This window comes from Cervus canadensis, chromosome 21 (genome assembly GCF_019320065.1).
Source record: "Cervus canadensis isolate Bull #8, Minnesota chromosome 21, ASM1932006v1, whole genome shotgun sequence".
In the NCBI taxonomy this organism is placed as follows: domain Eukaryota; kingdom Metazoa; phylum Chordata; class Mammalia; order Artiodactyla; family Cervidae; genus Cervus; species Cervus canadensis.
The window spans coordinates 17,563,726-17,579,891 of record NC_057406.1 but is presented as its reverse complement, the minus strand read 5'-3'; the positions used below and the strand labels follow the sequence as shown (position 1 = coordinate 17,579,891).

General features: G+C 39.0%; 1 protein-coding gene and 1 long non-coding RNA gene across 3 annotated transcripts in view; one reads left to right on the top strand and one right to left on the bottom strand.

The window, feature by feature from the left end:
• The window catches only part of LOC122423128, a 168,744-nt gene that overhangs the window by 35,520 nt on the left and 117,058 nt on the right, over positions 1–16,166 (top strand). The gene's annotated exons all lie outside the window — the stretch shown is intronic.
• On the bottom strand, positions 3,229–8,171 carry LOC122423348. 2 transcript variants are annotated; one of them, XR_006264129.1, is made up of 3 exons: positions 7,917–8,171; positions 6,729–7,467; positions 3,229–3,507 (listed from the first exon to the last, which is right to left on the bottom strand). It is a non-coding gene; the product is annotated as an uncharacterized LOC122423348 (long non-coding RNA). The 2 variants fall into 2 exon arrangements; XR_006264128.1 differs by having other exon boundaries at positions 6,729–7,464.

Below are 16,166 nucleotides of genomic sequence, written 5' to 3'. Positions count from 1 at the left end.
CAAATCATCTAACCCAGAGTCTATTTTATAGTGCTGAATATCTCACATAATTCATTTACCGTTGCACTTGAGAACAAAAAATTGGAGTGGTTGGCTGGATGCAGAATGGTTGTTCACCTTTGTGGTGGTGTGACTGGAGGGTGTGTCTCACTCCTGCCACTGCCCAGCACCACAAGAGTAACTGAGCGTTATCACCAGCCCAGGAAAAAATCAAAAGCCAAAATTGGAAGTACAGTTTCTACTAAACATGTATTGCTTATCTCATCTCTACAAATGCTTGGGTCCTTTTATCCATATTCCTATTTCAAAATCAAATTCATAACCACTGACTGGAAAAGATTCATGGTCCCTTTACTTTTACTGTTTAGCATGTAACATGAAGATTTTATCAGAGTCAGTTGAAAGGCACTTTTAGTAGAAAGAGGAACATCACAGAAACGGACAAAAAGGAGAAACATTTCCGCTTACAGGAACTCATGAGAGCTCAGAATGAACCATAAACTTGATAAATGTTCTTCCCAAAGGCTCAGGCTTAGCTGAGAGGAAGGGGAAGTCCCGTGCATAACATGAGAAAGTGGTCCCACTGGGGTTACCTTTGTGCATGATGTTTGATGCTTTTAACTATCTAGAGCATGGATTGTGGACCCGAAATTTAGGTCCCAGAGACTGGGTAAAAATGCTTATTTTTAAATAAATAAATCAGGCATGTTCCTTGCCAGGGAACATCTTAGAAAAGCAATAACTTCCTGGGAATAAAATTAAGTCTAGAATGTTGATTTCCCACACATGAAGATATGGAATTTTAAGTAACCAAGATTTGGAGAAAACATGGAAAACTATTGCAATTGTAGTATGTTTTAGAAAGATAAGAGGTTGGTTTCCATTCTTGGAATTATCTTCTAAAAGGATGAACTCTCAGGATAGTATGTGATGTGTTTAGCCCTCTTGCCCCAGCACTCTGAAGAATCCCTGTGAAGAAAAGAAATAGAAGTAGCCAGAGGATAGCAGCAGCAGCAGCAGCAGAGGACTCCTGTGCTGTGATGACTAGATTTTCTGCTGAAGGTAAGCAGAGAGCTCCCCTTGGCACTATACAGGCATCAGAGCTGCATTTCCTCTTATCAGTTGGTTATGATTTCTGGCTCTTTAGGCGCTCTAAATGGCCCGGGGCTGGAAGACTGAGAACTACATTTTCCATAATCCCTTACAGGAGGAAGCTGAGCTAAATTCCACCGGTGATAGATTCTCCCATTTAGGGAGATTTAGTTTTGCAGGAGTGTTTGCATTTGCCTGAAAATTGCTAACCTTGGTGTTGCAGCATCCTTTAGAAGTGGTTTCCTGGGGTTTTTTTGAAGCTTCCTGATGAGGATTTTGTAAGTACATGATTTCCTGTAGTAACCACTTCCTGCACTAAATACTTGGAGGTCTATCTGATTTTAGAACCTTGGGTCTCCTTGAATTCACTTAACTCTTAGAAGAATTACATTTCAGGAGCAGGCAACCAGGTTTTAGAGTTGTATCCTCTCATTCCAAAATATTGAATCATGAATAATAAAACAACAAGGAATAAAATAAAACACTTGGAAGGAATTTGTTGGGCTTGTAGATCAACGAGAAAGAGAGAGAGAAAGAAATTAACCTAATGTTTAGTTGATATGTCATGTATGACTCTTTTGTGACTGCATGAACTGTAGCCCACAAGGCTCTTCTGTCCATGGGATTTCCAAGGCAAGAATACTAAAGTGGGTTGCCGTTTCCTACTCCAGGGGATCTTCCCAACCCAGGGACTGAACCCCTGTCTCCTGAATGGGCAGATGGGTTCTTTACCACTGACTCATGAGGAAAGCCCAAAAGAAATTATACTAAGAAATTATCAGAAACTTTGGAAACAGAACTAGAAAAGACATGCACAGGCCTAAAGAAAAGAAAAATTATTTAAAACTTTAAAAAACAAACTATTAAGAAAAATCAATCAAATTTAATAAATAACTTATTAAAAAGAAAACACTAAAAATTAAATAGAAAATAAAAAAGAAGAAATGTGTTCCCAGAAACTGCAGAAGCGCCTATGAAGGGAAAGAATATTCAGACATAGGAAGGGACACACACCACCCAAAATACAGATGCAGACAGAAAAGACCAACATCCCACGGACATTTTGAATGTCATCTTAATAGACATCCATACAGTTTTACAAACACCAAAGTGAATAGTGATTTCAGCAACTCCTTATCACAAATTATTGTAATTATTAGACAATGAAGGTACTTTTCCAGACTATTTTAACTTTCCATTCGATGTAGAAATTTCTCACCTAACTGTTCTGAAAGGCAGCACCAGATTTTTCTTTAATATTTCTACTTATTGTTTCTATCATCTCAAAACCACCCTTTCCATGTTTTCAGTTCAGATATCTCTCTTCTCCCTTCCACTCCTCTAATCTCCCCTCCTTCAACTCCTCCCTCTTTCTCTGTCTCCTTCCTCCATCTCTTCCTCCTCCTCCTCCTTTTGTCCACATCTCCCTCATCCTTTCTCTCCTTCCATGTCTCTCTGTCTCTGTCTCTCTCCACCCCTCTTGTCCCCACCCTCCTCCAGGTTCCTTATATGCTTTTCCAACTAGAGATTCCTAGTGGATGCCTTAATGACTCATTAGAACAAACATATTGCATTTGGTTAAGAACAGAGGGGTAAACATGATATGTAAAGATGAGGAAAATTATGTGTAGGAACTTACATGAAAAGAAAACCTAATGTGGGAGAGGAGAGATAAAAATTAGTTTCACTTGATAACAATGAAGACATGTTTGGGGGTCATAAGGCTTCCAGTAGAAAAAGAAAATCTATAGAAATTCCTTCTCTGCATCTCAGTGAAATTGTGTTCCATGCTCAGATGGGTGAGGAGCATACCAGTGATACAAGAAAAAAAATGCAACATGGGCAGAACATTTCAGAAAGTTCAGATAAGTTTGCAGTGTGATTATCTTAGACAGAGAGAGAAAAGTCTCAGCTGTTCTCCTGGATTAAGTGACTGCTGAGTCTCACAGGGACCACGAGTTTTTCTGCCCCTGTAAGAATTACTGTATATGTTGCTTTAGGAGAATAAGACAACATAAGTAATCCACCTAGGATTTTTCCCTGGAAACAGGAAATTTGCTTGAGATTTAAGTTGAGTAAAAGTGATTGAGAACAAGAAGGAATAAGTTCAACAAAAAATTCCTGGTAGCACAGAACTTTTCTGAGAGTCTCACAATATTTATTATTTATTATCTTTTTTCCCCAGTATAAACACAGGCAATGAGGGTCTCTGAAGACCTCTCCCATCTGGGATATGATGTCACAGGACTCCTTACAACCTTAGCCTCTCTCATCAAACGGATGGTCCAGGGGAACAGATCTCAGTTTCGGAATCCCTGGGCTGTTTTGCTATCCTCACAAACAGTGGGGGATCTCCTCTTATCTCATCTTCCTTCCCTCCAAGAACTTCTGTCCTTGGTGACTCCAGGGGACAGCCTGAAACGAGAAGAAAATTGCTTGATCATGCCTGTGAACCAGAAGAATGATAACATCCGTTTTAGAGAGCAGGAACAATGGAAGAGAGGCAGACTGTAAACATTTCTGTACATCAAACACTCAGAACCATTCTGAAAGGACATAACTTTAAGTAGATAAATTAAGATTTTTTAGTTGGAGGTTCAATATCAAACTCTCAAAAGCTAATAGAAAGAATATACAGAGAAGTAGAAAGATATAGTAGACCTGAGAAGCACTATGAACAATTCAACATAATTAAGATTTATACAATTTTCACACAACACAAAGCTGTAAATTCTATCCAAGTTCCCATAGACTATAAACTAAGAGACACTGGAAACATATCCAGGGACAGAAAACAAGATGTAAAAATTTTATGCTCTAAAGATATTGAAATCATATAGCATCTGTTCTCTTATCACTGTGGAATTATGTTAGAAATCAGTTATCAAAAGATATTTGAAAGTAGCCCACATATTTTTAAGTGCAATGTGACATTTATCAAGAGAAATCTTTGATTTAGCCATTGAAACCCTCAGTAAAATTAGAAGACTGAAAAAACACAGAGGGTGACTGTAGAGAAGAAAGCATTTAACTGGGAAATTAATATCAGGACTGGACTTTATGACTCTTGGCCCAGAGTCTGGGGAAAAGTTGTCACAAGAAAGGATTATTTCTCAAGGTGAATATACCAGAAATGGGAGAGAGGAAAGCATAGCTCTAAAACTGTCATAGTCATCCCTCAGTGACAGACTGACCATTTCCTTGTGACTTGTCCCAATTCTTTAAATATCTGTGCAGATAATCCCAAACTTTATAATAATTGTTATATAATAGGAGTTGCCATGTGAGCTATAAAAAAGTCTTCACCAGAAGGCTCACAACTTTTCACCTTACACAGCAAAAGCAACAGCTTTCTTTTTAAAAAATTTTTTTTCCATTTATTTTTATTAGTTGGAGGCTAATTACTTTACAATATTGTAGTGGTTTTTGTCATACATTGACATGAATCAGCCATGGATTTACATGTGTTCCCCATCCTGATCCCCCTTCCCACCTCCCTCTCCACCCGATCCCTCTGGGTCTTCCCAGTGCTTTCTAATCTGCTAATTAAAGATATTATAACTGATATTTGTTACCTCAGTTCTCATAAGGCTCTCTGAGCCTCTAAAGAAATCTGCACCCCATTTAATCCAAGAAACTATATATTTGTAAGGGAGGTCAACCTAGTATATTAGGGGCAATAGTTATCATAAAGTAAGAAATGTCACAAAAATGTTCATATTGTGGCATCTCACCAATTTTCCATACAGAATTAATGCAAAAATCGACGGACAGTCCATGGAACTAATATTCAAGTCTGAGAAATATGGTCATAAAAGTCTGAGAAATACGGTCAGCATGCATGCATCAGTGACTGAGAATGGAGGCGGAAGGGGGGTGTAACCACAGAACACACGATTTACCCAGCCTCTATGAGGACATAGAAATGACAGAAATGTTTTAAAAAGGGCAGACTTGATGTATGAGAGAGATAGAAACCCACTCAGATTTTCTAACATCAGAAAAGATAGCTGTACTTTCCTCAGTCCCTTAGAGAGCCTTAGCTGACAAACCTGTACCCCTCCATGAGAGAGACACTCCTTCACTCAGCAATGGAAAAGGAACCATGTCAGACAAAGCTGCTCATTCGACATCACCTAGGGAATTTTGTGTGCTGACTTTGGACTCTAAAGGCAGACAAGGGTCTCAAGGACACTGGCAGTGGTGAAGTGGATCATGGATTAGGGAAGTGGAGACATTTGTATAGATGACTGTGTTACAGTGACTTCATGTGAAGTTTGGGGCAATTCACTCAAATTTTTCCAACTGTGTGTGTGCTTAGTATGACTCAATCATGTCTAACTCTTCGGGACCTCATGGACTGTAGCCCTCTAGGCTCATCTGTCTATGAAATTTTCCAGGCAAGAGTACTGGAGTGAGTTACCATTTCCTCCTTCAGGAGAGCTTCCCAACCCAAGGATCAAATCCACTTCTCCTGTGTCTCCTGCCTTGGCAGGTGGATTCTTTACCACTGCACCACCTGGGAAGCCCAAACATGTCCAACTACAATAATTAATTATATATTCTCAAGTTACATAATGGCAGTGTTGAGCTAGACATTCTGGTTGTTGACAATGAAAAACCATGATCTACTTTATTTTACCTCAAAGCAACTCAATAGTCTTTTACAGACTAGGCATTTAAATATTGTGTGAGGGAAACCTGGTCAGAGTATCTGACAGTATCTGACATTAATGTGACAGAGTATCTGACATTAATGTGACAATGTTGAGGGAGTGACATGGTGGATTCAGGGAACCCAAGAATCCAGGATGTCATCTCTCAATGATGTCACAAGGGAGCCATAAAACAGAAACTTTTCTGGAGAGGCAGGTCACTTGACATACACAAGCTGCAGGAATTATGGTCAACAGGTGGTCAGAATGTTTCCTAGAAAAATGGACTTTCAGTCTCCTCAGGGTGTTCATATGATGATCTATCTTACCACTTATCCTTACCACAAAGACAACTTTATAGCAAGTGCCTGGAGATGAGGCACTTTGTTTTTCATTGTCTAGCATAAAAAACAAACAAACAAAGGTAACTTAGTCACTGAGTCACTTGAGAGGGAACCTTGATAAGATGAGGAACATCCCAAATGTCAATAAGAAAAGAGAAATCTTTTCACCTACAGGAGCTCCTAAATAAGAAGCCTATTTTGGGACTTCCCTGGTGGCCCAGTGGTTTAAGACTTCACCTTCTAAGGCAGGGGGTATGGGTTTGATCCCTGGTCTGGGAGTTAAGATTTCACATACCTCAGAGCCAAAAAACCAAAATGTGAAACAGAAGTAATATTGTAACAAATTCAATAAGAACTTTAAAAGTGGTTCACATCAGAAAAAGACTTTTAAAAAAATTTATATTTGTTACGAAGTTAATGAGAAGTTAGCAAGAGTTCAGAACTGGACATCTGTTGAAAAATGTTCTCCCCAGAGAGGACTCAGATGTCTTGGGCTAGTAGAACATGAGGCGGCTGTCTCACTGAGGCCAGATTTGAGTTTGGTGTCCTCAGCTGTCTAGCACCTGGACCATGGAAGTAACTAGACTGCCAGCCTATGGCCATATGAACCCAAAGGTGAAGGGCAAAGGATTCTTACCTGGTCTTCCTAGGTGGTCTATCTTCATGTCATCATTTTCTTTATCCTTATGGACAATATTGTGCAGAGTAAACCTGCATTTGAGCAAGACTAAGACAAAGCATGCTGGGTCAGACAACATCTGGAAATTCCTTCATATATTCCCAGTTCCACAGGGTTCCTTGTATCCTTAAACCTGGGCATTATGTAAGCTCAAGCATGGCCCCAGATACTTCCTCATCTTTCACATTCCTGGTGGACTGCTTAGCCCGGTCCTGACCCATGTTCTGCAAGTATTTCTATCACATAGAAGATTGTAATTCTAAGATCTTTAGCCCAGGGTCATTGAGGCCTTGGAGAGTAGAGAAGAGTAAATATTTTCCCTCATGTTCCCCACATTATAATATATAACTTCTCCTCTCTCCATACACACATTCTCTTACTATAATTTTCCTGTGCCCTAGAGCCCACTGTGGCACTTACATTTCTTTACATGTTGGTCTATCTCAAGTAAAAAGGGAGAAAACATGACAAAGAGAAAAAAGATAAAGAGCATATAAAACAGGGCATAGAGCCAAGGAACACCATTTGGGGATAAACTGGCCTCATGTGCAGCTTCCTCCATCGAGGTCTGAGGACATGGAATCCTGTGTCTCAGCTCTATCTCCTCCTAGGTGACGAAGATGATGACATCACAGCTTCAGGCACAATGGGAGATGAAGACATGGATGTGGATTGGCCAAGCCTCATCCCATAGCTGCTAGAAAGAAACAGGCAACCTTAGGAGCTTCACTTCCATCACAACTCCAGTGAATCAAAAACACTAGATGATCAGTTTAGAATAGTGAGAAGGTAGATTTTCATTATGCATATTCAGAACGTGCCTCTCAAAGAATTGGAGATATTTCCAGTCACAAAATGAAGAAAGTGATTTCTTTAGACTTTGCAGCCCTAGAGCCAGTCTTATTCAGCAGAATAATGTCTAAGTTAAAAGACCAAATAAAAGACAGGTTTTCCCTGCCACAGGGAACATTGTCCCACCACTGCTCCCCCATACACACAATGATCTCAATTCCTGGTCTGAACTCAGACTTCTCTAAGGTGACTGACCAGTGTAGACCCACTGGCAAGATGTTCATGTGGTTCCAGTCTTTGCCAGCTCCCAAGACTGTTTGTAACATACCACCTCCAGGAGTCTTCATGCCTCACCTCCTTTTGCCATGAATGTATGTTTTCTCTCAAGGTCCACAAACCCTTTATTTCTCAACCAGAACAGAAAAGACATCAACCACCTAAGAATACAAAAACAAAATATGTGGCCAGTGTTGGATTGGACAAGAAAAATGAGTTCTAAAATCTGCTGCTCATCCAACTGAGAAAATAAAACCCAGACAGAAAAGGCAAGGGTCATTATGGACTGTGATAGTCAGGGAGTACTTTACGAAACATTAGAGAGAAAAAATAACAAGCAAGTAGAAGTGAAAGGAAATTATCTATTGAAAGTCAAATCGACTTCCTGATTCTGAGGCATGTAAACAGGAAACCAAAATGCCTATGTGCCTTTATTGGCTTAATTTTTGGCTGAGTATCAGATATTAAAATTCTCCAACCTAAGTTAAAAAAAAAACTTATCAAGATAAGAATTTATGTTTAAAACCTGAAACAATATTTGTTCATGTTTTTTCACTCTCATCATTCCTAAGAACCGCACTAGGATAAAGTCTACATGGTTGTGTTGTGTTGACATCTTCACACAGAAAGATTAACAATTTAGGCTAAAATAACACTCATTGGCTCAAGCACAGCTTTCTCCTCCTAATAAAGCTCTTTCTTCCTTATGCACAACTCTGTAGTTTTTCATCATTTTTCATATAAAGTCTGTTTATAGCCCCTTGTGTAGGAAAAAATCAGGAAAAAGACAATTTAAGTTGTCATAAATGAGGAGGCTTTTTAAAAAACAGTATAGCATTTGCCTTATCCTTTTTACAAACAGGGGGTTTTAAATCTGATGTTTTATTTAATGATTCAAAATATAAATATAAGTAATTAAAGGAGAACAATAAAGGAACAAAGAAATTGAAATTGTATAGGAAAATAGTATAGAACCAAAAATTGGCTCACTAATATATCTTCCTGTTTTATTTTCTTCAGAAATCTGCACCCCCCCCCCCCAAGATTTGTTGAGATATAATTAGCATATGGCATTGTGCAAGTTTAAGATATACAACATGATGCTTTGGTACATATATATATATATATATATATATATAGTGTTTTTTTTTAAAATACATTTATTTATTGCATAAGGTCAAGGCCAAAGTCTATGATCATTTTATACATGTTCTCCTTAAGGATTTTTACAGTTTCAGGTCATACATTTGAACCTTTAATCCATTTTTAGTTAATTTTAGCATAGGTGTATAGCAAAGGATTCTTGTTCTATTCATTTGCTTGTGAATATCAAGTTTTACCAACACCATTTTTTAAAAGATTTTTTTGATGTGGACCATTTTAGAAATATTTATTGAATCTATTGCAATGCTGCTTCTGTTTTTTTTTTTTTTTTTTTTTTGCCTAGAGGCATGTGAGATCTTAGCTCCATGACCAGGGTTTGAACCTGTATCCCTGCATTAACCACTGGACCACCAGAGAAGTCCCACCAACACCATTTATTGAACAGACAATTGCTTCCTAATTGAGTGTTCATAGTACTCTTGTGGAAGATTAGCTGAACACTTATAAGAGAACATATTTCCAATAGAATGAACATAAATGGCCCAACAATAGCATGCCAGTAGGTGTAGAAATTTGTAAGTCACTTAAAAAAATCACTTGCTGAGATTTGCAAAATATACACCTACTATACCGTATAACCCAGCAGTTTCTTTTCTGAGTATATTCCCGAAGAAAGCTTTCATCAATTTTGAGTAACAGTGGCTGATATGAATATCCTTATATATATGTTTTGGTAGAGAGATTAACTCATTTTTTCCTTTCTATTATACAACTCTCACATCAGATTCATTTATAATTGCCAAAAACTAGAAATAATTCAGTATTGGAAACCCTAATAAATTCTGGTAGAGACTTGCATTAGAATATTAGCAATTAAAAAATACTGCTAAATGTAGTAACATATTTGAATTTCACAGACATACTATCTTGCAAAAAAAAAAGGCAGGCCAAATGAAATTTTCACTGTTCAAATGGCTCCACTGCAGAAAAAACAAATCAGTGATGATAAGAGGTCAGTATAGTGGTGCGCAGGGAAAGTAGACAAGAGAGTGTCTTCACTGGTATAGAAAATATTCTTTATCTACTAAATAAATGTACAGGTATATAGTTATGTATCAGTTCTTTAGTTGTACACTTATTATTTGTGAAATTTGCTTTACATAAGTTAACTCCATTAAAGATAAAATTAATGTTGTTCAAGGCTTTTTAAAGGAGCTGGGGTTTTTCCCCCTATTTTCTGCTACTTCTAATTTTAAAATTTAAATAAGAATTATTGCTTAAGAGTTTGATGAAATGTACTAGTAAAACCATCTAAGCCTGTAAGTTTTGTTGAGAAAACTGATCTTTGAAAAGCATTTCAGTTCCATTATATTTATTATAGAATTCAATTTCACTTTCTTCTTGTGTTAATGGCAGAATTATATACATGTATGTGTTTGATACAATTGTGGACTTACATATTTCTTTCTTAGGAATGATACTTTTAGCTGTACATACAATTTCAGATTCAATGTTCTTATCCTTTTTAAGATATTGCTTTATTGTCTTGTACATGATGTTGCTACCGATAACTTCAGAGTCAATCTGATTCTTCCGAGCAGATGGTGTACTGTTTTTTTCTGGAAATTTTACTTTGCTATTTAAAAAAATTTCTGTGTAGTGTGGGTGTGAATATTTTCCTTATTTCACTGGTAATCTACAAATACTTTGAAAATGAGACTTTACCTATTTTTAAAAATTCTGTACAATTTATATCTATTGATTTTTCAAATTCGTTTCTTCTCTCTAGTTTTATTTTTTTTAAATTTTTTTTTCTGGGATCCTCTTAAGTATGTATGCTAAATCTCTTCAGTCACATCTGACTCTTTGTAGCCCCATGGACTGTAGCCCGCCAGGCCCCTCTGTCCATGGGATTCTCCAGGCAAGAATACTGGAGTAGGTTGCCATGCCCTCCTCTAGGGGACCTTCCCCGCTCAGGGATTGAACCTGTGTTTCTTGTGTCTCCTGCATTGGCAGGCAGGTTCTTTACCACTGTGAAGCCCCCCTTAACTACATGATGATGCTTTTCTCCTGTCCTCTGTTATCACTTACAATTTTAGTTTTATTTTCTACTTCTTTATTTCTATCTCTTCTTGGAAAATCACTCAAACTGATATTCCAACTTACCCACTTGTTCTTCATCCAGGTTCATCCTACTTATTTCTTAATTGTATTTTTTAACTTCCCAGCTGAGTGGCACTTTTTTGCTAGCCTGATATTCGTCACAGACACGGTGAGTAGCTTCAGTTGCTACCACAGGTTTCTGTGGCTATAAAACAAGTGATAAAATGAATTGGGGGAAATGCAAGATCAGAGCTTTCCTCTGGTCTCCACATACAGCTTTCTTCCCACGCTGCAGCCACCCACCAGCCTCTACCTGGTCCTCCTCTCTCCACTCACCAGTTCAGTCTGAGTTCAGTGTACACAGGGGATGGTTCTTTTTTTTTTTTTGGCTACACTGAGTTTTTGTTGCAGCATGGGTGCGTGGGCTCAGTAGTTGCAGCACACCAGGCTCAATTACCTCCACAGCTTATGGGATCTTAGTTCCCTGACAGGGGATTGAACCTCTGTGCCCTGATTGAAAGGCAGATTCTCAACCACAGGACCACCAGGGAAGTTCCTTATGTGGTCAGTTCTTTGGATACTTATTTCCCTTTTGTCTCTGTCATTTCTCCTGAATTGATTCTGGAAATCAGAGTTGATTTTGGGAGTTAGCAACCTCTGTTAGTTGAACATTTTGGCAGGAATAGGGCATTGTGGTCTATAAAAGAAATGATGCCATTGAAGAAGAAATATTTGAGAACACAGTGCACATATGTGTCTTTTTTGAGCCAAACTAAATGGAATATGATCAGTAAGGTAGAGTTCAAATTTATAAAATCATAATTACCCTTTTATCTCTATGAATGATCCACGGTAAGGCTGCCAGTTTAGGAGATTCTGTAGATACTATAGCTCTTTCACAGCAATGATAGATACAGAGAGTGCACCACACATGTCTGCCAAGTAGAGACCAGCAGGGCCTCTCGCACTGCTGTTAATCAGATATTACTAAAGGTGCAGGATGTTTTTCTGTTCATCATTAGGCCCATTTGTGATTATAACCACAGTGTTATTTAACAGGAAGGAAAGTTTGCTGTATCAAAAGAAAGAGCAGCAGTTGCTTTTGCATTCAGGAGAAGGATGTGGGTTGTGGGTAATAGTATGTGTGTGAACTCAGTAGCATATGACTCTGCAACCCCAGGGACTGTAGCCTGCCAGGCTCTTCCGTCCATGAGATTTCCCAGGCAAGGATACTGGAGTGAGTAGCCATTTCCTTTTCCAGGGGATCTTTCCAACTCAGGGATTGAATGTGTGTCTCTTGGACCTCCTGCATTGGCAGGTGAATTCTTTACCACTATGTAAGCTGGTAATAGTAAAAGTTAACACTCTATGTGTGTATTTTATTATCCATTTATTTGTACATTGGTGTCAATATCCAAATACTATAACTGAAAGTACGTTCCTTATAGCAAGTCTGCTCCATGGACAAGGTTCCTGGGTATACCTTCTAACTAATCTGTTCCTATGCTATTAAATTCTGCCAGCTTCCTTTACAGAAAGGTAGACAGTCCTGCCAGACCAAAGCACAAAGCTGGCCTAACCTCCAAATAGGCAGAATGTGCAAATGCTATTTAGTGGAATCAAACCGTGCTCAAGGATACCTTAAATATGAGAATCAGGGAACCAAAAGCTGGCCAGACAGTGACAGCTGAAAGGATTAACCGATTCTCTGATCTCCTGTCCAGGAATCAATTACACAGTCTGAAGTGGACATAATTCTTCTTCTTTGTCTTTGTTGGAAGGAGGACTTTTGGGGTCAACTTTCCTAGTACCTCTGTTTACCTGAGTCAGGAGGGTCAATTTTCAAAACACTTCAGGGAAGCATTTCAAAACATGTAAGAAAAAGAAATTAGGAAAAGTCAATAAAAGAGAGAGTGCGTAATAAGTAAGGAAGCTAAGTTGCTTCAGTAGTGTCTGGCTCTTTGCCACCCATTGGATTGTAGTCCCCCAGCCTCTGTCCATGGAATTCTCCAGGCAAGAATACTGGAGTGGGTTGCCATGCCCTCCTCCAGGGGATCTTCCCAACTCAGGTATCGAACCCATGTCTTTTATGTCTCATGCACTGGCAGGCAGGCAGGTTCTTTACTACTAGTGCCAAGAAAAACAGAAACAAAAACCAAGAGAAATGCCTCGAGCAGAGAGAATGGGGGAGAAAAATGCTGGGGTTAAGATTAGGTCAAAATTGTCATTTATTTACATTTTGCACCCGGCTATATCCCCTACTCTCCCTCCTCTAACTTTAAGCTTTAGTAGATGTTGATCACATAAAGTAAGCTTCTTTTTTTTTTTTTTTTCTGTTTTGGCCACACATTATGACTTGCAGGATCTCAGTTTCCCACCAGAGATAGAACCCGGGCCACAGCAGTGAAAGTCCAAATCCTAAACACTAGGCAACCAGGGAACTCTAAAATAAGCTCTTCATACCAATGTTTTGGATGAGAAAGAAGAGGCAAAATGTCTACACATTAGGTGAAACAGGGAAGAGAGAAGATCGGAGGCATAGAAGAAAAAACAAAGATTTAAATTTTAACAGAAACACTTTCAGGAAGTCATGGTTAGAAGTATGATAGCCCAAAGACACTCAAGTGCTATTAGAAACACTAGTACAATACTTCTTTTTTAAAAATGGATAATCAACAAGGACCTGCTGTATAGCATGGGGAATTCTGCTCAATGTTATGCAGCAGCCTGAGTAGGAGGAGAGTTTGGGGGAGAATGGATACACATATATGTATGGTTGTGTCCCTTCGCTGTTCACTTGAAGCTATCACAGCATTATTTGTTAATTGGCTATATCCCAGTACAAAAAGGTTTTCTTTCTTTCTTTTTTTAAGAAGTATTAGGTACAGTATACAAAGCTAATGATTCAAACCACTTTATTTCTTATTAGTCAAAGGACTTGAGAACTTGAACGTGTTTTATGTAGATGGTATATTTGTCCTCAGCAGATGTGTGAACTCTAATGATTTTTCCAGGAAGCTCAGAAGATGAACAAGTCTGACCCTATTCTGTATAGGATTACATATTCTACAGCAAGTGAGAAATTAAGCACCTTATTCTCTCCACTTTCCACTGATAGGTACACATTAGAATGGAATTTGGGGATGAAAGCAGGTACTTTTTTCTTGTAAGAGCTTATCTTTTGACTTATCTGTACTCCTAGCTTGAGACCTGATGCTAAGACTGAAGCTCCAGTACTTAGGCCTCCTGATGATAAGAGCCGACCCTGGTGCTGGGAAAGATTGAAAGCAGGAGGAGAAGGGGATGACAGAAGACGAGATGGTTGGATGGCATCACTGACTTGATGGACATGAGTTTGAGCAAGCTCCGGGAGTTGGTGAAGGACAGGGAAGCCTGGCGTGCTGTAGTCCATGGGGTCACAAAGAGTCAGACATGACTCGATGACTGAACAACAGCTTGAACCTAAAATATTAGTCACTCAGTTGTGTCCGACTCTTTGTGACCCCATGGACTGTGTAGCCCACCAGTCTCCTCTGTCCTTGGGATTCTCCAGGCAAGAATATTGGAGTGGGTTGCCATGCCCTCCTCCAGGGAATCTTCCTGACCCAGGGATTGAACCCACATCTCATGTCTCCTGAACTGGCAAATGGGTTCTTTACCACTAGCGCCACCTGGGAAGCCCATAGAGAGAGTACAGCTGCTTATAACAAGACTATTCCCCAAAGTGTCATGTACCAGTATCTTCTAGGATATGAGCTGAGAGCTGAAAAGACTATCCATGTTCACCATGACTATAACATGCTGAGGGAACAAGAAAGGTCCAGTTCCTAGTGAATCATCACTAAACCTGACGGTAATCCAACTGCCAGTTCTTTTCTTATCCACCAAGAGACTCATCATTTCTGATCTTTTTCTTTAGCTAGAGGAAGTGAGAACAAGGAACTGAATGTTGTTTTCCCAACTAAAATCTAACCATACTATGGGGTAACTTGAATTGATTTACATTGTAAACAGTCACTATACTTGAGGACATGAGAAATAATCTTCATTTAAATCATTTATTAATACATACATATAGAATCTAAAAAACATGGTACAGATGCACCAATATTCAGGGCAGGAATAGAAATGCAGATGTACAGGACGGGCTTGTGAACATAGCAGGGGATGGGGAAGGTGGGACGAATTGAGAGAGTATAATTGACATAAATACACTACCATGTGTAAAATAGATAGATAGTGGGAAGCCGATGTATAGCACAGGGAGCTCAGCTCTGTGATGACCTGGAGGGGTGGGAGGAGGGGGTGGGAGGAAGACTCAACAGGGAGGGGATATATGTATACATATAGCTGATTCACGCTATCGTACCACAGAAACCAGCAGTTCAGTCGCTCAGTCATGTCCGACTCTTTTCGACCCCATGAACCACAGAACACCAGGCCTCCCTGTCCATCACCAACTCCTGGAGTCCAACCAAACCCATGTCCATGGAGTCGGTGATGCCATTCAACCGTCTCGTCCTCTGTCATCCCCTTCTCCTCCTGCCCTCAATCTTTCCCAGCATCAGGGTCTTTTCAAATGAGTCAGTTCCTCACATCAGGTGGCCAAAGTATTGGAATTTCAGCTTCAACATCAGTCCTTCCAATGAATACCCAGGACTGATCTCCTTTAGGATGGACTGGTTGGATCTCCTTGCAGTCCAAGGGACTCTCAAGAGTCTTCTGCAACACCACAGTTCAAAAGCATCAATTCTTCTGAGCTCAGCTTTCTTTATAGTCCAACTCTCACATCCATACATGACCTATGTATGGCTATGGAAAAACCATAGCTTTGACTAGACGGACCTTTGTGGACAAAGTAATGTCTCTGTTTTTTAATATGCTGTCTTGTATAGCAATTAACCAATTAAAAATAAATTTTAAAAATGCCAAAAAAGAAATAATCTTCATTTAAATTAACCAGGTAGCACACATTATGTCCTATACTTAGTAACTCAATCATAAAAAGACAGAATTGTGTTTGAAAAATAAAGCTGAAGCCTAAGAATCTTTACGACCAAAATCACAAAGTTAACATAAAAGCATTCTACTTCTAAATGACTTCTGTACTTTCCTATTTCA